This window comes from Caretta caretta, chromosome 2 (assembly GCF_965140235.1).
Source record: "Caretta caretta isolate rCarCar2 chromosome 2, rCarCar1.hap1, whole genome shotgun sequence".
NCBI classification, from domain to species: Eukaryota; Metazoa; Chordata; order Testudines; family Cheloniidae; genus Caretta; species Caretta caretta.
The window spans coordinates 166,513,398-166,536,795 of NC_134207.1; the positions used below are offsets into that span (position 1 = coordinate 166,513,398).

Genomic DNA, 23,398 nt, shown 5'->3' on the forward strand with positions numbered 1-23,398 from the left:
TGTGTTTATGCAAACCTGTGTGAGAACAATTACAAAGAAGAAGAGTTGAGCTGAGAAAGGGGGCTTTTCTGGGAGCTTGCATATAGTTCCTGTTGCTACGGTTACAACTCACTTTGTCTCTGTGTTCAGCCTGGTTCTTTGATAATAGTCTAGCTATTAAGGAGAGTACATAATGATGTAGGACTGGCGGAAAATGGGTGGAGGGAATGTAATAATCCCTAGCAATTTACTTCTTCAAAACACTTGGAAAACATTAAAGATTTGATAGCAACCAGTCCCTGCATAAATGCACAAGTCCAGGGCGGCTGGGCACCAGAAACTCTCCTATAATGCCTTGCACAAGCAATGGGCACAACTATAGTGTTTGAGCTTCCACGAGTTCAATGATTGCTCAAATCCACCATAATAGACTCTCCTGAGGAGACCAGGAGAGGGAAGGGTCATAGTCCTACCTCACCTCCATGCAGGCCAGCAGAGTTGGTCCTATATGTGAGGCATGGGTGCAAGTGCACAATATATCCTTTTCCAGGATTGCTCAGCATCCCTTCTCCCTTCGTGCTCCAGAAGGCATTGTTTCTGCCTGATGCATAATTCTTCTTGCACAGAGGTGGTGGAAATTTTTCAACACAAAGTGTTCCTGCTGAACTACTGGATTTTGCTGGAAGCAAAGTTTGGGTGAGAAAATTATCAGCTTTGATTGGGGGGTGGGGAATCAATCAGAAATTTGGAAACAAATATTCATTTGAATTTTCTTTTTTTTTTTTTTTTCAAAAAATGGAAAGCTCTTGAATATTTTGGTTTGTAGTTTTTTTTTGTTTTTCTTTCTGTCACACTCCCCCTTTGTCTATGAAAGCAATAGAATGTCGACAGTTCATGGTTCTCTCTCTCACTCTCACTCACACTTTTTTTCCCTTATAACCCTCTCCTTCTGTATCTTTTCAAAACAACTTAGGAAAAGTTGTTCCTTTTTTATACAGTTGGTAACTCCCCCCACCATCCTTCCTTAACAGAAGTGTTTTGTTTTTGTTTTGTTTTTTCAGTCAGATAATGCCATTTCATCAAAACCAAAACTTCCCATGAGAATCTCAATTTCAACAAAATTTCGTGGTGTGGGGAGGGGGAGAAGAGGACACAAAGCATCAGCAAGGTGAAAACTTTCTTTTCTGACGCTTTCAGAAAGAAGCTTTTGATTTTTGTTTGTTTTCAAAACAACTTTGTTTTGAATTGTTTCAATATTGATTTTTATATTAAAACATTTTGATTATCAGAACGAAGTGTTTCAACTGACCCAAAACAATTCAAGTTCCCTGGAAATTCCAAAATACTTTTGGAACGAAAACAAATGCAAAATTACAAAATTTCCTGCAAAATATAAATTCTGGCTCCTGCGTGGCTCTATTTTTTAAATCAATCTTACAAACAAGCTTTGACTTTTTAAAAAAATTGCAGTTTCCCTTTAGGAACCGTGTATTCTAAAGACTTTGCATGTAGTTTTTTAAAACCATATCTCAGTGAAGCATTGAGTCAGATTCATATGATCAGTCACACATTCACGTTCAGAAGAACTTACCTTTCTCTGTGTTTCTGCGTACTCTATTTATTGATGCTTCTATCTCATCAGACTTTCTTTTAATTTATTCTTGTGATAAATTCACACCAATATTCAGTGCCTGATAGAGGATTCACGTAGGGAAGCCAGATATGAAGAAGTGGATTTTCAGTCTTTCATCTGTCAAACATTGCTTTATAATCTCATTTTACAAGTGTGTACACAGTTTTTCTCCCTTCGGGTGAGCAATATATTTCATATTTCTCCATTGCAGGCTTGGCACTTATCATTTCCTTTCCCTCTGAAAGAATAAGAGTCCTACATTTTTAGCAGCTGCTCGGATCCTGTGACTGTCTGTAATAATGCAATTGTATGTTCATGCCATAGTGGATGCCATATTTGCTCTACAAATCCTTATGCAGAAATTTAGAGAAAAGAGACAGTGACTCGACATGATCCTGTAACAAGAGAATTAGTTTGGTGGCCTTTGCAATGGAAAGGTGGGCTGGGAGGCTTTTTCCATCTTGTCCAGGATATGTGTGACAGAAACCTGCACAACACTTCCAAAAGATGAGCTTGGGAGCTTAGATGTATTACTCTACTAGACACTAAAAATCATGGACTGAAAAGAGACACTGGATTTATGGTTTAGTACAACAATCTGTAACCCCTTCTGTAAGCGCAGGCTGCCCACTGCTGCATTATATATACCTACGCATTACACAGGCAAACACTGAATCTAGTTACAAATTATTTGGTTATCTTTTTCGTGTGTGTCCCTTCTGTGTTGTGTATATAAGGCATGTTAACCCCAGTCTCCTGCCAGCTTATATAAAGCTATGTAAACTGTCCTGGTAAGATTGTGGACCTGATCCTACAATCCTGACTTGGCCAAAACTGTCACATACGTCAAAAGGGTATTTTATTTGCCCGCAGACTGCAGGATCAGGCCCTGTGTATTTAATTTGCTCTGTCTACAGGCTTTGAATTGTGCTACCTTAACTATGTTCCTTAAAAATGATGGACTCTAATTGTAATCTGGAATCTGCAATTGTAATTTATAATTATCCTTTATTTTTATATTTGTTTTATTATTCATTATTTTGTCTTTCAAATCCCTAAGGCCCTAGTCAGATTGTCTGATTACTTAAGGACTTGATCCTAACTACAAGGAAGTGCAAATAGTTTCAATTAACATAAACAGCTCCCCCCACACACACACCACTAACAATGTTACCACTTTTTCAAAGTATTTGATTGTTTCTCATCACAGGATAACATTGTGCATTTTTTAAAAGCTGCCAGCAAATTAAGGCAGTCTAGATGAATGAGATACCTCCTTGCAATCAGTCCTTGTACAAAAGCCTTTCAATACTTGTTGTATTGATGATAAACCTTTTTTTGTTGAACAAGCCATCGAGTATTGCCAGATGAAACACATCTGAGAACTTAATTAGATTATTTTTTGTTCTTGCAGACCACCATCTACTAAACTTAAAAGTGGGCAGGCAGTGACACCCAGTGGCTTGACAGCTGCTTCTTCAAATTCCATCATACAGAAATCTCATCATTATCCAGCCCCTTTTTTATTCCTTATATTTTTTTGTTACTTTAACTGAACACCCTATTTCCCAATTAATATTACATGTTTTATAGAGTAATTAGCAGAAAATATTTTAAACCCTTCTGCCGTCACTTTGGACCTCATCTGTATTAATGTTCCAACAAAGTGAGGAAACCTGTTTACAACCTAGTTTCACTTTTCAATGTTCCAGGCTGTATCTTGGTTAGGGAACAACTCAAAAGCTATCTGCATTACCAAACTGCAGCTATGCTGTATCTGGGTGCTCTGATCGTGTTTTAATTGTGCTGTAAATCAGGCTTATTTGTTTCATCCTGTGCCTGATATGACACAGAGGGAATCTCTACAGAATACCATCCGAATATGAATCATAGAACTGGAAGGGACTTCAAGAGGTCATCTAGTCTAGTCCCCAGTACTCAAGGTAGGACTAAGGATTATCTAGACTTGTGATGGGCAACCTGCGGCCCACGGCCTGCATGCAGCCCGTCAGGGTAATCCACTGGCAGGCCATGAGACAGTTTGTTTACATCGACCATCTGCAGGCACTGCCACCCACAGCTCCCAGTAGCCACAGTTGGCCATTCCTGGCCAATGGGAGCTATGGGAAGCGGTGGTCAGCACGTTTCTGGGGTCCATGCTGCTTCCCACAGCTCCCACTGGCCAGGAACAGTGAACCGTTGCCAGTGGAAGCTGCGGGCAGCCATTCCTGTGGATGGTCAAAGTAAACAAACTGTCTCACAGCCTGCCAGCGGATTACCCTGATGGGCCGCAGGTTGCCCACCACTGATCTAGACCATCCCTGAGAGGTGTTTGTCTATCTGCTCTTAAAAATCTCCAACATCCATTCCAGTTTAGGCAATTTATGCCAGTGCTTAACTACCTTGACAGTAGGGATGCCAACCAGCCAGGATTGTCCCAGAGTCTCCAGGAGTTAGTTTTTAATGAAAGATTAATCTTTATCTCATGTGATGCAGGGGCAACAGAAGCTCCATAAACGTGGGGATGCCACTGGCACCAGAACTATGGCATCACCCTTCCATTCCACTCCTTCCCTGAGGCCCCATTCTCATTTCACCCCTTCTCCCCAAGTCCCACACCACCTCTTGCTCCCCAAAGACCCCGCTCCCTCCTCTCAGCCCACTCACCCCATTGCTCGCCCTTATGGCTGGTAAAAACTGGTGGGGCCATAGCCTCCCTTGGTGTGATGAAACTAACAGGAATATGTCCAATCAAAATTGGCAACATGACTTGACAGTTAAGAAGCTTTTTTCCTAATGTCCAACCTAAAGCACCCTTGCTGCAATTTTAAACCCATTGCTTCTTGTCCTATCCTCAGAGGTTAACAAAAAAAAATTTTCTCCCTCCTCCTTGTAACAACCTGTTATGTACTTGAAAACCGTTATGTCCCCTCTCAGTTTTCTCTTCTCCATATTAAACAAACCCAATTTTTTTCAACCCCACAGATCATGTTTTCTTGACCTTTAATCATTTTGTTGCTCTCCTCTTGACTTTCTCCAATTTGTCCACATCTTTCCTGAAATCTGGTGCCCAGAACTGGACACAATACTCCAGTTGAGACCTAATCAACACAGAATAGAGTGGAAGAATTACTTCTCGTGTCTTGCTTACAGCACTCCTGCTAATACAGCCCAGAATAATGTGGTGGGTTTTTGCCACAGTATTACACTGTTGACTCATATTTAGCTTGTGATCCATTATGACCCCCAGATCCCTTTCTGCAGCCTTTCCTAGGCAGTCATTTCCCATTTTATATGTGTGAAACTGATTGTTCCTTCTTCAGTGGAGTACTTTTCACTAGTTCTTATTGAATTTCATCCTGTTTACTTCAGACCATTTCTCCAGTTTGTCCAGATCATTCTGAATTTTAATCCTCTCCTCTCCTCCAAAGCGCTTGCAACCCCTTCCAGCTTAATATCATCCGCAAACTTTGTAAGTGTACGCTCTACTAAATCATTCATGGAGATACTGAACAGAACTGGACCCAGAACTGATCCCTGTGGGACCCCATTTGTTATGTCCTTCCAGCTTGACTGTGAACCAATTATTACTCTCTGGGAATGGTTTTCCAACCAGTTAGGCACCCACTGAATAGTAGCTCCATCTGGGTTTTATTTCCCTTGTTGGCTTTTGAGCCTTACTCAAAAGCCTTACTAAAGTCAAAATATACCACATCTACTGCTTCCCCCTATACACACGGGTTCTTTGTGCTTGTACCTCTCTGAACACGTTTTAAGTAATTTATGATTATGTCTTCCACAGTCTAGCAGTAATTAAAATTAGTTTATCAAAAGAACAGGTTGTCTGGTCTCAAAATGTAGGCAATTCAAAATGGTAAATCATCTCCTTTAAGGGACACTAAGTTGTCTAGAGGTTAGAGCAGTGGTTCTTAACCAGAAGTCAGGGGGCCTATGGGAGGCCACAAGCAGATTTCACGGGGGCTGCCAAATAGGGCCAGCATTAGACTAACTGGGGCCCAGGGCAGAAATCCAAAGCCCCACTGCATGGGGCTGAAGCTCAACGTACAAAGTTAAGCACACAAATGAGTCTTTAAGGGCCTGATTCTATAATCTCTTTGTGCCTCAAGTACTTTGCCTGTCCAATGGAAAGAATACTTAATCACGTTTGCAAAGTCCTTTGAGACTCTAAGTGAATAGCATTATATCAGTGCAAAATATTATTCTTTTATAATATTGGTGAAAATAAATGTCAAGAAATAAATGTGTTAATACAGAAGTTTAGGATGACAGCCTGACATTTAGAAGTCACCTGGGTCTTTAACTGAAAACTAAACACAGAAATTCTGCCAATACAAGTTGTATATTAAACCTGACTGAATCATAATTTCCACAGAGGCATAATTTATATCAAGGTATCTGCCAAAAATGTGGGAGTAAATATATATATATATATATTTAATTACTGTGCCGTGGAGATAAACAAACATGATTTTCTTTTTCAAGGGAATAGTTTTAACACAATGAGTAGAATATTCAACTCAGGTACCATTGGCTGGCATGTTAGCAAATTGTTAGATTGCTTTTTAAATGTAAATTGGATCCAAGAGTTTGTTGCCACATGATCAGTGACTTGTGACTCAGAGAATCATAGAAATGCAGGGTTGAAGGGACCTCGAGAGGTCATCTAGTCCAATCTCCTGCACTGAGGCAGGACTAAGTATTATCTAGTGTTTATAGTGACAGGTGTTTAATTAACCTGTTCTTTAAAACTTCCAGTGTTGGAGATTCCATAGCCTCACTTGGTAATTTGTTGCAGTGTTTAACTTTTCAACTAGGAAGTTTTTCCTAATGTCTAACCTAAATCTCCCTTGCTGCAATTTAAGCTCATTACTTCTTGTCATGTTCTCAGTGGTTAAGGAGGATGCTTTATTACTTATAACAATCATTTACATACTTGAAATCTGTTATGTCCCCTTTCACCCTTCTTTTCCAGATTAAACAAACACTTTTTTCAACCTTTCTTCATAGGTCATTTTTCAAGACCTTTAATCATTATTCATTGCTCTTATCTGGATTTTCTCCAATCTATCCACATCTTTCCTGAAGTGTGGTACCCAAAACTGGACATAGTACTCCAGCTGACACCTTATCAGTACTGAGTAGAGTGGAAGAATCATTTCTCGTGTCTGTCTTACAACTCTCCTGATAATACATCCCAGAATGATATCTGTTGTTTGTTTTTGTTTGCAACAGTATTACATTGATTCATATTTATTTTGTGATCCACTATAATCCCCAGATACTTTTCTGCAATACTCCTTCCTAGGAAGTCCATTTCCCATTTTGTATGTGTGCAATTTGATTATTCCTTCCTAAGTGTTGTACTTTGCATTTGTCCTTATTGCATTTCATCTTATTTATTTTAGACCATTTCTTCACTTTGTTTAGATCATTTTGAATCCTAATCCTCTCCCTCAAAGCACTTGCAATCCCTCCCAGCTTGGTATCCTCCACAAACTTTATAAATGTATTGTCTATGCCACTATCCAAATCATAGACATTGAATAGAACTAGACTCAGTACAGATCCCTGTGGGACCCCACTAGATAGGCCCTTGTAGCTTTACTGTGAACCACTAATAACTACTCTCTAAGGCCTGGTCCACACTTGGGGGTGGGGGTGAGGGGATTGATCTAAGTTACGCAACTTCATCTATGTGAATAATGTAGCTGAAGTCAACATACTTGGAGCTACTTACCGCAGTGTCTTCACTTCATTAAATCGACTGCTGACGCTCCCCCATCGACTCTGCCTGCACATCTCGCTCCAGTGGAGTACTGGAGAAAACAGGAGAGCGCTCAGAGGATTTATCTAGTCTAGACTAGACGCGATAAATCAACCCCCCCCCACTGGATTGATCGCTCCGGAAGTAAGTGTAGACATGCCCTTAGTAGGGTTTTCCAACCAGTTGTGTGCCCACTTTATAGTAGGTTGGGTTTATATAGTTGGCTTTATTTCCCTAGTTTGTTTATGAAAAGTCATGTGAGCCAGTATCAAAAGTTGAGATATATCTCGTCTACTGTTTCCTCCCTATCCACAAGGCTGTATCATACCAATACAACCCAGCATGGACAAGTTCTCTTCTTAACTGTCATATTGTCTGTCCTATATGAGGTATAAAATGAAAGCATACATATCCTTCACAAGACTGATTGAGGTTGGAGTTCTCTCCCTCCTCGATGGGTGATCATAGGTGTTACTGATGACAGTAGTCCAATGCATGCTGGGGCATCTTAGTGGGATAGCAATGTAGTGGAGCTGACAAATAATTGAATTATGCCTGGCTACTCCACATGTGCATAAAAGTAAGTTAAGCAAAGGAAGCCTCCCCATTCGTATGCCCTTTATGCAGAGGTGAGATACAATTACAGTGCCTGAACACTCATTTGCACAATGATTGCTCCCTCATAATATCCCCTGGTGTGCCAGACATCCCAAAATAGTGTGGGGATCAGAAAGAAGCATACTGCACTCTCTGAACACCCCCAAGACAAGAGTCTGAGGTGCAGGGGCATATATAAAAGGCCTTCACATCAGGCAACATTGTTAGTGATTCTACCACCACTTTTAGAAGAAATAAAAAATCTACCTTGTTTCAGCAAGGTAAACCAGCAACTGAAGCTTAAAGCTCAGTAACCATCTGATATTCTGGTGATGGTGTTTTCCCTCCAATCTACAGTAGGAAATCTGACTTCACTGATATCCAAAAACTAAAGAATATTCTTCCACATATTAATCAGATCTACATCAATACCCCCCAGCACACATAGATTTATGCTGGGATTCAGATGGAGTAAGGTGCCCAAATACTGAGTGAATTTTCAAATCCAAATCTTAGTTTCTTGGCTGTCCTCAGCCAAGAACAAGGCCAGAATGAGTGAGTTAGAATACTGGATGGTTACTTTCTTCAAAACTTTCCACAAGTTCTTGCTATCAGAAGGACTGCTAGACAGGCATACAGGAATATTCTCTATCAAGAATGGGAAAAGCATGCTTTGCACCCTGGATTCTTCTTGGTACTGAACCATTCATCTCTGGCTCACGCAGAAGAGATTTGTTCCCACCCACAGAAGACATGAATCCAATACAGAGGGCACTCATGAAGAATTAATAGACGGAGAGACTCAAACTGTCTCCTACCAAGGAAGGAACAGAAGGCTGCAGACATGAATAATGAGGATAGTACCAGTGATTTTCAAACTACACCATACTCCTACAGCACTCATACAGAACTGTAGGTGATGAGCTGCTATGTATCATTACTGTGATATTTGTTAGGTTTCAAGATAGAGAATATGGAGGATGAACAGTATAATGTCAGTTGGGATAGCAAAACCATTTGTTTTTTGTAGCCAATCTCAGCGTGTATTCTGAGAAGACATGGGAAATGGTGCTGCTATAGAGACCAACTGATTAAAAATTATATTAAGACAAGGTATGGGCATTTTGCAAAAACCTTACCTTTTATGTTTGATGGTATAGTAAAACCACTTCTTCAGCTAACCCCAGGATCTGCAGGGCTTTATGGATACTCACTCTGAATTATTGATCTTGGTGAATCAAACTTCCCTCAGCTGAGGAGTACACTTGAAAAGACTTGAAACGTGTAGTTATTACAAGATAAATCCACTGCTTAAAAGAAATTTTACTGCTCTAATAATCTGTGTTAACATTTAGATTTCATGTTCCCAGAATTATTCCTTCATGCCTGTAAACCTCACTAAGCTGATGTTCCTTTTCTGAGCAATGATGTTGATTAGAAATAAATGAAACTCTACCTGTGCCAACATCTTCTCTTTCTGGCTGCTAAATCGAGCCATTTGCTGCTGGCTGCCAGTGTTGCTTTTGCGTCAGGCCTCTTGCTGACCTGCGGATGCAAACCTGGTACAGTGGGCTGCATGTTAAAAAGGAAAGGATGGTTCTGACCCACAACAACATTTATAATTCTACACGTCAACACAGGTGCAATCACATAAAAGCTCATCTAGGGCTACAGCGTAACCTTACAATATCTCCTGAGCAGATACATAGCTGCTCTGCCCCAGGAGGAGAATAGAGGATGAACTGTGATTGACTCTCCTGGCTCTGAGGAGAGAGGATGTTATTTCAGCCTTCGTCTGGGGCATCTTACCCCCTCCTTTGCACCCCAGCTAGTCACTCTCTGTGGGGAAAAACTCCAACCACTGAGTGGAGCAGGGTTGGGGGGACTCAAACCAAGACTCCTCTCACTCCCTGCCTGTCACTGAGAAAGTGGATGGTGACAGGGCTGTCCTGCCCATTGTTGGAGTCCTAATCTCAGCAGGGGTGTAAGAGGTGGCCTTACTACCCCATATAGTTGAGTAGGGTTGTGACAACCTGCCATAAAAATAAAGGGAAGGCTAACCACCTTTAAATCCCTCCTGGCCAGAGGAAAAACCCTTTCACCTGTAAAGGGTTAAGAAGCTAAAGATAATCTCACTGGCACCTGACCAAAATGGCCAATGAGGAGACAAGATACTTTCAAAGCTGGACAGGGGTAGGAAAACAAAGGGTTCTCTCTGTGTGTGTGTTTTGCCGGGACCAGAGCAGGAATGCAGGTCAGAACTTCTGTAAAGGGTTAATAAGCAATCTAGCTAGATATGCGTAGATTGTTTTGTTTAAATGGATAATAAAGTAAGTTGTGCTGAACGGAATGTATATTCCAGTTTGTGTGTCTTTTTGTAACTTAAGGTTTTGCCTAGAGGGGTTCTCTGTGTTTTGAATCTGATTACCCTGTAAGGTATTTACCATCCTGATTTTACAGAGGTGATTCTTTTACTTCCATTAAAATTCTTCTTTTAAGAACCTGATTGCTTTTTCCTCGTTCTTAAGATCCAAGGGTTTGGGTCTGTGTTCACCTATGCAAATTGGTGAGGATTTTTGTCAAGGTTCCTTCCCCACTCTGAACTGTAGGGTACAGATGAGAGGACCTGCATGAAAAACCCTTTAAGCTTATTTTTACCAGCTTAGGTTAAAGCTTCCCCAAGGTACAATCTATTTTTCCTTTTGTCCCTGGACTTTATTGCTGCCACCACCAAGCGTCTAACCAAATATAACCGAGAAAGAGCCCACTTGGAAACGTCTTGCCCCACAAAATTCCCCCAAACCCTAAACCCCTTTCCTGAGGAAGGCTTGATAAAAATCCTCACCAATTTGCCTAGGTGAACACAGACCCAAACCCTTGGATCTTAAGAACGAGGAAAAAGCAATCAGGTTCTTAAAAGAAGAATTTTAATGGAAGTAAAAGAATCACCTCTGTAAAATCAGGATGGTAAATACCTTACAGGGTAATCAGATTCAAAACACAGAGAACCCCTCTAGGCAAAACCTTAAGTTACAAAAAGACACACAAACTGGAATATACATTCCGTTCAGCACAACTTACTTTATTATCCATTTAAACAAAACAAAGTTTTTGCTCTGGTCCCGGCAAAACACACACACAGATAGAGAGAACCCTTTGTTTTCCTACCCCTGTCCAGCTTTGAAAGTATCTTGTCTCCTAATTGGCCATTTTGGTCAGGTGCCAGTGAGATTATCTTTAGCTTCTTAACCCTTTACAGGTGACAGGGTTTTTCCTCTGGCCAGGAGGGATTTAAAGGTGGTTAGCCTTCCCTTTATATTTATGACACAATCAAACACATAGTTTTGGTGACACTAATTGACTTCATAATTTAAAACTGGGGTAACTTACAAGATTTAACCCAAATCTTCTCCTTCATGGAGGAGACACTGAAAATACACTTTCCAGTTTGGCAGTCTGATCCTGTAAACACTCCCATACGAGGCTGGTGATGTCTCTGGCACTGCTCCTAATGGCAGTTGCGCTGACTCCAGCCTTTGTTCACAGTCATGCACAAATGACCGATTAGATAAAATGCATACTGAAAGAAACCATTCCCCTTGCCTCAGGAAGGATCCATGCCCCAAGAGTTAGGCATGTGTCATTAGACACATAAGTAGAATGTCTATACTTGCAAACGTCCCAAGCCCTGATCATTAAATTATAGCACTTACATGAAAAGAGCAAAGGTTATAATGGTGACAAAGCAGTGCATTTAGTACTGGAGACATAGATATATGAAATCAATTAGAAAATTAGTGCTGTGTAGTGTGCATTCTCTGTATTCCATCAACAAGCTGAACAAATGCAGGGCCCAATTCAGGAAAGCGTCCTCACACAGGAAGGCTACTTGAGCACAGGCTTACCTTTTGAGCATGTGCTTACCTAAGTTGGGGCCATAACATGTTCTCCAAATTTTAAATTTCTGTAGCTGGCCACTGGGTATTTAAAGCCCTTATAAAGGAGTTGATTGAAAAATAACACTCCTAAAGAATGAACTCCTCAAACTTGCAAGGGTTTTACACCAGTGTAAATTAATTGTCTGTATTTTCTTAACTGTGATATCAAATTTTCTGGTTTCTAATGGTTACTTTTAGGTGTTTATGTAAAATATTTTACCTCTGTTTAGTGATTTGTACTCCCAATCGTAACTCCAGATCAATGAAGTATTTTGTCTAGAAATTATCATTGCCTCCATATTTCTCTTTATGTAGTTAGTTTTCCTCACTTAATGAAAGGTATTTGAGGTAAAGTGAGGCAATATAGGACCAGATAAATAACTTAAAGACCTGAGAAAGAGATCAAAGGGGACACTTTGCTCTGGGATGGCATAATTCAGACGTTTTTCAGGGAGAAGAAACGGGAGGGGGGGAGAGAAATAGGATGGGGAGTTCTGCCAAAAGGTGATCAAAAATAAAATGGCAGCCATTTCATCTCACCTTGTTTCTTTCCTCCCATATGGTATGTTGCATGCACAAGATTTTGATATTCATTTACTAAATAGTGTATAATCAACCACCAGGCTGAGTGTCAATCTATCACCTCCCTTGTTCCATGTTAAAGTGCTTAATTAAGCATAGTATGGCTTATATAAGATTAATTGGTTTCCTACTCTCACCTACAACACACTGCATTTTGTCAGACATCCCAAAAGAGTGGCAAGAAACAAGTGAATCATTGAGTTTAATTTTCAATCCATCTGTCCAACTGAGGTTTAGATGCAATATAATGTGCTTTCAAATAGCGTCACTCAATGTCAAAGATCTGCAGTGCTATCTAAACCATACATGTGGAGGACTTTAAAAAATATTTATCATAACATATTTGACCTTCTAACAGTGTAGGTTCTACATATGCTTTCACTTCACATACCAGATCAGTAACAGGAATTTTTTCCTCTTCCATGACAAGGTGTTTGACAAGAAAGCTGTCTTTCAATTCATGGCATTTGAAAAGTCATGAAAATACATTCACTAAGCACTGTTTTCTATATCTTGTAACACTTGTTTTTAATACGGAATACAGTGAAAACCTGAGGAAAAAACAGAATAGATGTGATAAATGGTTAATGGATTACTGCCAATTTGTATAAATGCAGTGCTGCAATGAATAATTTATTTCATTAGAGCTGATACCCACATATACTAGATCTGAATAGGGCTTCAAAGAGCCTGATCCTCATTTATACTAAGGCTCTTTTACACCACTCTGGCAGTGTAAAGAAATCTTAAAGTGGGCATAAATGTGAGATGTTAAACCTATGATGCAATTATAAATTATAGCTTGGGCCTGCAGGCGTCTTTCAGCTGAATCTTTGTCAGATTTAAATGAAATAACATAAGGCTCAATTACACTACAGTATGCATATGTACCACTGTGTTCTAATAAACAGAACATATAGGCCTGTGCAAATTATTTATATTTTTATAATATATAATATTAGGGCTGCTGATTAATCGCAGTTAACGCACACAATTAACTCAAAAAAAATTAATTGTGATTAATTGCACTGTTAAACAATAGAACAGGAATGGGTAAACTATGGCCTGCGGGCCAATTTTGGCCCCTCAGGGCTTTGGCTCCAACCCACTGGATTGCCACCCCCGTGGCGCTGTGGGCCCTGCTCCCCTCCGGGAATTAGCTGGCACCATGTCCCTGCAGCTCCTGGGGGGAAGGGAGGCAAGGCAGAGGGCTCCGTGCACTGCCCTTGCCTGTGGGTACCTCCCCTGAAGTTCCCATTGGCCAGGAACAGGGAACCGCGGCCAATGGGAGCTTCGGGGGAGGTACCCACAGGCAAGAGCAGCACACGGAGCCCTCTGCTGCCCGTCCCCCTCCCCCACCCACCCCCAAGGGCCACAGGGACGTGGTGCCGGAGACTTCCCGGAGCAGTGCAGGTCCGGGGACAGAGACTTCCCTGGCCCTGGTGCACGGCGCTGCCACCCAGGAGACGCTCCAGGTAAGCAGCACCAGGCCAGAGCCCTCACCCCTCCTGTACCCTAGCCCCCTGCCCTGAGGCCTCTGCTGCACCTTGCACACCCCAACCCCCTGATCTGAGTCCCCGCCCACCCTCCACACCCTTGCCCTGAGCCCCTTTCTGTACACCGCACCCCCTCCCAGACCCTGCACTCCCTCCCATACCCGAACCCCTTGCCCTGGCCCTCCATGCAATTTCCCCACCCAGATGTGGCCCTCAAGCCAAAAACTTTGCCCACCCCTGCAATAGAATATCAGTTGAAATTTATTAAATATTTTTGGATTTTTTCTACATTTTCAAACATTGATTTATATTACAACACAATACAAAGTGTACAATGCTCACTTTATTATTTTTATTACAAATATTTTCACTGTAAAAATAAGAGTATTTTTCAATTCACCTCATACAAGTACGTAGTGCAATCTCTGTATCGTGAAAGTGTAACTTACAAGTGTAAACTTTTTTGTTACATAACTGCACTCAAAAACAAAACAATGTAAAACTTTAGAGCCTACAAGTCCACTCAGTCCTACTTCTTGTTCAGCCAATTGCTAAGACAATCAAGTTTGTTTACACTTATGGGGGAGAATGCTTCCTGCTTCTTATTTACAATGTCACCTGAAAGTGAGAACAGGCATTCGCATGGCACATTTCTAGCTGGTGTTGCAAGATATTTATGTGCCAGATATGCTAAACGTTCATATGCCCCTTCATGCTTTGGCCACCGTTCTAGAGGACATGCTTCCATGCTGATGATGCTTGTTTAAAAAATAATGTGTTTAATTAAATTTATGACTGAACTCCTTGGGAGAATTGTATGTCTCCTGTTCTGTTTTACTTGCATTCTGTCATAAGTTTCATGTTATGGCAGTCTCAGATGATGACCCAGCACATGTTTGTTTTAAGAACACTTTCACAGCAGATTTGACAAAATGAAAAGAAGGTACCAATGTGAGATTTCTAAAAATAGCTGGAGCACTCAACCCAAGGTTTAAGAATCTGAAGTGCCTTCCAAAATCTGAGAGGGACCAGGTGTGAAACATGCTTTCAGAAGTCTTAAAAGAGCAACACTCCAATGTGGAAACTACAGAACCTGAACCACCAAAAAGGAAAATCAACCTTCTGCTGGTGACATCTGATTCAGATGACGAAAATGAACATGCATCAGTCCATGCTGCTTTGGATCATTATCAAGCAGAACCCATCATCAGCATGGACGCATGTCCTCTGGAATGGTGGTTGAAGCATGAAGGTACATATGAATCTTCAGCACATCTGGCACGTAAATATCTTGCGATGCCAACTACAACAGTGCCATGTGAATGCCTGTTCTCACCTTCAGGTGACCTTGTAAACAAGAAGTGGGCAGCATTGTCTCCTGCAAATTGTAACCAAACTTGTATGTCTGAGCGATTGGCTGAAGTAGGACTGAGTGGACTATAAAGTTTTACATTGTTTTATTTTTGAATGCAGTTTTTTTGTACATAATTCTACATTTGTAAGTTCAACTTCATGATAGAGATTGCACTACAGTACTTGTATTAGGTGAATTGAAAAATACTATCTCTTGTTTTTTACAGTGCAAATATTTGTAATAAAAATAAATATAAAGTGAGCACGGTACACGTTGTATTCTGTGTTGTAATTGAGATCAATATATTTTAAAATGTAGAAAACATCCAAAATATTTAAATAAATGGTATTTTGTTATTGTTTAACAGTGCAATTAATCATGCAATTAATTGAGATTAAAAATTAATCACGATTAATCACATGATTAAAAAATTAATCGCTTGTCAGCCCTAAAACACACACACACACACACACACCCCCAACCGGCTATTTCTGATGCTTTAGCTATCTATTATTTTAGTTGAGTAAGCAAAGGCCTATCGTTTGGGAGATAAAGGCAGGGATGGGAAAATCAATCAAATTATTTGCTGAATAACACAGACAACTGCAATATTAAATTGGCCAAATATCTTCAGATATCAATTGGAAAGGATTTGGTAGATAGATATTTAGAAATGTATGTTCTCAAACAAGCTTCAGAGATAGAGATAAGGACAACAGGAAGGTTTCCAGATCTTATGATACTGTGCCATCCTATCAACTGCTGATTTTAGATTTGATCATAGTGACTCAGTCATTTTGCAGGCATTCGTCATTTGCTCCAAATGCTGATTTGAAGAGGGAACTGGCTAAAAAGTGACTCCTTCTTTTATTGGAGAAGCAGCCCTCGTTTTACCAAGGCCTGACAAATGTGCTCATCCAACGTCCTTGGCAAGTGGTGTTTGATTTAACACAGCTAAAGTCTCTGGTCAGTGAATGGCATTTATACATCCCCCAAATTCTGGATGGATGGAAGGAAGGAAGGAAGGGTGCAATACACGCACATGGAAGCGGGATGTGTTTCAGCTGCAGCTGACTACAGCTCCTCAAAAGCAGTGGTTCCCAACCAGGGGCACATGTACCCTTGAGGGTACAGAGGTCTTCCAGGAGACACATCAACTTATCTAGATATTTGCCTAGTTTTACAACAGGCTATGCTAAAAAGCACTAGCAAAGTCAATATTAGCTAAACTTTCATACAGACACTGACTTATTTATACTGCTCTATATACTATACACTGAAACGTAAGTACAATATTTATACTCCAATTGATTTATTTTTATATATTAACAATGAGAAAGTAACAGTGTGCTATGACACTTTTGTATTTTCAGGTCTGATTTTGGAAGCAAGTATTTTAAGTGAGGTGAAACTTGGGGTACACAAGACAAATCGGACTCCTGAAAAGGGCACAGCAGTCTGGAAAAGGTTGAGAGCTACTACTCTAGAGGGTATGCTTCAGGATAGAGAGTGTTAGTTGGGGGAAAGCAGGTCTTCCTGAGATCTTGGAGGAAGAGAGTCCATGCTGATGCAGCTAGCTGAGCCTTAGGGTTGCTCTTAACGCTTTTCCAGCTGCCGTGGGCAAGAACCTTCTGATCAGTATGTGGATATCGTTTGCAGCAAAACGACCTTGGAACCTTGCAACTATTCTAAATTGTGTTGGAGCAAATGGTTCAATAGAAGTTTCCAGTAGACCTATGCTTAACTGTGCCTAACATTTTCTCTCAAAGGGTCATTACTGTTGGAGGGTAAATGGCCATCTGAGTCACAACCAGTACCTTAACTCCACCTGGACCCCAGCTAGAAGAAGAGCAGTTTCCTAAGCTCTGAGGTAAATTTTCAGTCCTTTGCTTGAAGCACCACTTAATAAGTAAACTGTTCTGTTCTGCACCAATTCATGTTTCAAATGTGCACTCCCCTTTAGAGCGCAGCGTATGGACAAGTGTAAGGACACATGCACCTGCAAGCCAAGGTCATACTTTCCATCCTTGGTGCACGAATCAGCCAAGAATTTCTCACTACCCCCTAAGTAAAAACCTAGATAACAAAAGGCAGACTCATTCCCAGATATGAACACTACCATCTCTCTCCGTTTCTTTAGCTGTATGACAATGTTGCCTTAGTCTGTATTGGGTCAGTCCTCTGCTAACTGGTTCTTATCAAGTCCCTGATTTAGCGAGTGCGTTCAGTAAGTCACTTCAATGTGCTGGCTGGGTCATACAAGGTGGAGAGACGGTTCAGTGCAATCAGCCTGCTGAAAGCTCTGTGGTTCGTAGTCCCTCACTAATTCCTGTAAATATTTATATATACATGTTAAACAAGAGGAGTAACAGGGTAGAACCCTGTGGTCTCCTTCGACACAGAGTTCTCAGTGTAGATGAGCAGTTGCCCAGAACAATCCTCTAGGATCTTTCAAAAATAAAGAAATGCAGCCTCTATTTATACCTTGCTAGGGACTGCAGATATGTCAATGTTACCTTCTTTACATGATACTCTAATTCGGGGTCAGCAACCTTTCAGAAGTGGTGTGCCGAGTCTTCATTTATTCACTGTAATTTAAGGTTTTGCATGCCAGTAATACATTTTAATGTTTTAGAAGGTCTCTTTCTATAAGTATTTAATATATAACTAAACTATTGTTGTATGTAAAGTAAATAAGGTTTTTAAAATGTTTAAGAAGCTTCATTTAAAATTAAATTAAAAGGCAGAGCCCCCCGGAGTGGTGGCCAGGACCTGGGCAGCGTGAGTGCCACTGAAAATCCGCTCGTGTGCCGCAGGTTGCCTACCCCTGCTCTAATTTATCTACGTATACAGAGAAGACTTGAAAAACAAGATCAGAGAAGTGTACGACTTACATTGTGTGTAAGTAGATGAAAAAATATAGAAAAGTACAGGCCGCTTAATAATTAACAGGAGGTCCTTTAACCCTCAACATCTTGGCTATTTGCATTTTATTATTTATTTTTTTCCCAGAAGCACATTAAATCATAATCAGTGTGTATATGCTGGGACTTGTAGTTTAAAAAAAAAACAAAAAGCAACCTAACTCAACCCCTCGTCCCCCTACCTCCAAAAACTGATTTGCAAATCATTTGAACAAATACCAACATTTACAGGGAATATTATCCATTCATCAATAGAGCTGGGTCAAATAACAAAAACAAATTATATGAAAATAATTATTCAGCCTTCATGTCAATAGGGCATGCTGGGTACTCAGCACTTTTCAAAACCAGCTTGTTATTTGGCTATAATAGCCTAACTTTAGCCTCTGATGTTTGAAACTCTTAGATTCTATTTCTAAGTCTTAAAAAGGTAAAATATTATTTAAACGGAGTAAACAACTTCATAGCTTTTTTTCTCTCTTCTGTTTTGACTTTGCAGAAAAGGTGTTAAAAGCAGAGAACAGTCTCCTCTGGGGGAGCTACTCCATTCTCCCTGAAGTATGGGAAGAATTTTTTAACAAAATACTCTTAAACAAGTTATTAGTTTCTGTGGTGAAATCAGAAGAACATATCACAAAAATGAGATCTGGGAAATTAAAATTTAAAAACCTAAGGTTAAATGTGGACAGGGATATACTTTTCTATTGGAGACTCCGTATGGAACAGTTGGGTTAGTCTGCCTGAATATCTGCATGATGGATTGAATGGACAAGAGCACCTGGTTTTTAATAATCGGGCTAGATTATTATCTCAGTCAGTAAATCTACAATCACTTCACTGACTAGGTTGGAGTTGCTCCAGATTTACACCAGTGTAACTGAGATCAAAGACTGGCAGTGTCTCTTTTTACAAGTGGAAATTTACACTTGTAAAATTGCACTTCTATTTTTGTGACTGCTCTTCACTGTGGATATAAATATTAGAAGTTAGACACTAAAGATCAAATTTTCAGAGGTCTTTAGTAACTACAGCTCCCAGTCACTTTGGTGAGACCTCCAGGGTTCCCAGCATTTCTGAAAATCAGGCCTGTAAAGATGTGTCTGTACATACAAATCAGGTAGTTGGGTGTATAACTCCTAATATTTATGCCCCACCATTCAGTACATGCACTGCTAGTTGCAGGATGAATATCAGACCTTTAATCGCTCTTGTCCAAATTCTGTCCTCCGAGTATGTGCAACTCCAATTGGCTTCTCTGCAAATTACATCCATTTTATTCAAAGGCAAAATTTTGATATTTTTTGTGGCAAGTAAGTACCAAATCCTGTAGTGCTTACACAGGCTAACCTCCCATTAACTTCAAAATACGCTGTGTATGTTTCTGACATTACTTCTGATCCATTAAGTTGTTTCCCCCAGTGTAATCAGAGTTTATATAACAGCAGCAATTATTTTGAAATTATAGATGAATAAAATCAGTTATTAAGAACTATTTAAGTCAGCTTTATGTTTCTTACAGTACTTCTACAGGCACAAAATGGTTTCATTACCACTGTCTATCATATTTACTACAACTGGTATGCATTTTACAGCATTTTAACTGGCCCTTTTATGTGCTAGGGATGTTTCTTAATAAAAACATTTAATTCATTATTTAAGAGCAGATGATTCTCTGCAGTGTGAGATAAAAAGGCAGGGGGGAAAAGATTATGGACAGAATCTTCAGGTGGTATAAATCAGTGTAGCTTCAGTCACTTCAATGAATTTACACTAAGTAAGGTCTGGGCTAATGTATGCAGGAGGATACCTGTTTCATGACACTATGGAAATTCTGGCACCTGAGCCCAGGAAATAAAATTTTTATCTGTACTTTTGGATAGTTCTTTCTGATCCTTCCTCAAGCCAGAATTGTGGCTGCTCAATTTTCCTGCTTTTTAATTTCATCGCATTACTCCTAGTTGTTCTCCTTCATTCTGCCCTGGATAATTCCTCTCTCTTCTTGGCACTTACACCACTCAGATGTTTCTAGATGGTTATCCCCATACCTAAGTCATTACTTAATTGGCCTATACATACAATATGAAGCTCTTCTAATCTTTCCTCAGAATTAGACCCTCCAGTGTCTAATCATTTTTGTTGTTGTTTGAACTGCCACCAGTTCATCAATATATTTTTTGGAAATTAGATGCTCAGACCTGAAAGCAATATCCCAGCTAAAGTTGTCCAAAGCCTTATTAATTATTTGTATTTTATTGTGTAGTGAGAGCCTGCTAAATGCTGTGGTGTGATGCTTTAAATTTACAAATAAGTGTTTTCTACTTCCGCTACCTATTTAAAACTATGTGGTATAATACCAACTAGCTCTTACATAGCATTTCTCATGTGTAGATCACAAAGTACTTTACAAAACAGGGCCATCTACACACACCGATTTTTTTTCTTTTTATATAGAACAAAGTCAAATGCATCTCTTTAGTTTACAAGACTTCAAGAAGTGGAAACACAGTTTTTTATGAACTTGAGTTTCATCTTGAGGTCTTAGGCCAAGTGTGCGAACATCTTAATTATATTTGATTGAAAATAGGCCTATAAGGATAGGGATGTTAAAATGTAAAGAATAATATTCTGTGAAAAGAACTTCTAGATGTAAACATTAGAGATGAAGCATATAGAGCTAGAAAGGATAGGTAGAAAACCTGTTCATCCATTCTGCCACTCATTCCCTAGAATCTCTTGGAAACTCTTCTCACATGTAGAGTCTGCTCAACATAACCCATGACTCGGGGGGAAAGGGGGATCATCAGTGGATGGTTAGTTCCTTAACACAGCCTTAGCCTTAACAAGAATTTGTCAATGGTACACAAAGTATTATCTCAAAGACTGATGGACATCTTTGTTTTCTCAACCACTCATCATGAATAAGGCAGTGAGTCTGTCATGGAGGTCACGGATTCTGTGACTTTCCGGGACCTCCGTGACTTCTGCAGCAGCACGTGCAACTGACCCCAAGGTGGCCCAAGCAGCTCAGGTGGCCCCAATGCCAGCGGTTGTGTCAGGCTGCCATGCGCCACCCGCTTCCTCCCCCCTTCAGTCTCTGGGCACGTCCTTTCCCCGCTCCGCTCCCCACGGAGCAACAGCAGTACCCCTGGAAGCCCCCCTTCAGAACACCCAAGATTTAGCCAGGGGAATATAGTACAAGTCATGGACAGGTAATAGGCTGTGAATTTTTGTTTACTGCCCATGACCTGTCCGTGACTTTTACGAAAAATACCCATGACTAAATCTTAGCCTTAGTCATGAATTGACTCAATTTACACCCAAATCAGATGCACACTGCTCAATCAACACATGCTTTTGTTTGTGTGTTGTGCAAAGGTATTTGTAAATCACATTCACACTCTGCCATGCTGTCTTGTGAGACAACTTTGTTTTTACAATCTGTAAAAACTCTTTTCAGAAACAGAACCACAACCTCCAGTATCCAGAGCCAGGATCAGATCCCTACACTAAGAATCTGACCTGTAGGCTGCTTTTGCTTTCTCATGGAAAAAAAATTGGACAAAGGGGCAGTGCTTGACTGTAATCACCCAACCTTAACCTTACCTAGAGAAATAGGTATTGTAGTCTAACGGACTGTGCTTGATGGTTGGAAGCCAAATCTTCCTGGTTTGTAATCTCAGTGCTGCTACTGATTTATTGTGAGACCTTGGTTAAATCACTTAATCTCTCTGCACCTCAGTTTACCCACCTGTACAATTTGGGACAATAATTCTTATACACCTAGTCTACTGCTCTCTAGTAGGGTATTGTGAGAATTAGTTAGTTTGTAGTGCTTTCTGAAGATGTTGTAGACTAAGATATTTTCAAAGATTTGAATGATTCTCTGTGCCCAAATTGGGGCATCTTAAAGGGGCCTGATTACAGAAAAGGATAAGCCCCCAATTTTTTAAATGTTAGGCTCCTTTAATGTGTATCCTGTTCAGCAACTGAAAACTGAGGCATTCAAAATCACTAATCACCTTTGAAAATCTTGATTGTAAAACACTATATGAACATATTTATTTACTGTTGTTGTTGCTATCCACACTGAAAACCTCTATATCACATACTCATTTTTGAGATCTGCTTTTGATTAATCAGTATCTAACCCCATTAGTATTAAGATTTGTATTTCTACCACTTTGCAGTATACCTATAATGTATATATTGAGACAAATCAATCACAACTTCGTTTGTAAAAGAACCATTTATTTCTGATGTGCTAGTTTATTCTTTACTACCGATCTCCTCTCTATTTTATTCTATCGTTCTGTCTTTGGGAGAATTAAATTCTCCTTCCTTCATTAGGTTATTTTACCTGCACACTTAATAAACCTCAATGCCCATGAGTGGTTAAGTACAAATGTTTCTATTCATGTTCTCACCCCTATATTAACGTCTCTATAGAAATCGTGTACGATAAAATATTACAACCCAATTTATAGAAACAGATCTATATTTTTAGAGCAGTGGGCCAAGCAAATCAGCTTTTCATTAAAAAGAGATTAAAGTCTGAGCACGGTTGCACTGCTCTGAAACATAGGTCTCCAGCTCTCTTGACTACAACTAATCCCTAAGAGCTCTGCAGAGAGCACAGTTATTGAGACACCCTGCCAATGTCCTTGCATTTAAAATAGAAGGTCAGAAAGTCAAAGAACCTCAGTGAAGCCGGGGAGAATGAGATCCTATTTGGATGTGGACACAAGTATAGTGCTGCTGAGTAACAGAGAGAGAGTGGCAGTCCAAACTACAAATCAAATGCTAAAGTACTGCTAATCTGTCACAGGCCATCTCACTGATTTATGGTAATGTATGTGTATTTCACTACAGCAAAGGAGTCAGATAGGATAAAAATTGCACAGTATTAGCACTCAGATGCGGGTAAAGGGAGTTTTATTGGATGGCTCTGCATTTATTGTTCGAATAGTTAGTGATAGCGTTGCAAGACACAGGAAAGCAAAAGTACCCATAATGCAAGGATGACAGTTTAGTACTAACATTAATATTCTGTCTGATGTTCTCTTCAGTTTCTGTTTGTGTTCCTATAGTGCTCATCATTAACTGGTCAATT

The 23,398-nt window shown here is 40.0% G+C and overlaps 1 long non-coding RNA gene across 1 annotated transcript; it reads left to right on the plus strand.

The window, feature by feature from the left end:
- Nucleotides 1–339: 339 nt before the first annotated feature.
- On the plus strand, nt 340–19,789 carry LOC142070851 (uncharacterized). The gene is made up of 5 exons (XR_012666772.1): nt 340–675; nt 1,041–1,147; nt 17,134–17,234; nt 18,108–18,265; nt 18,788–19,789. It is a non-coding gene; the product is annotated as an uncharacterized LOC142070851 (long non-coding RNA).
- The last annotated feature ends 3,609 nt before the right edge of the window (nt 19,790–23,398 follow it).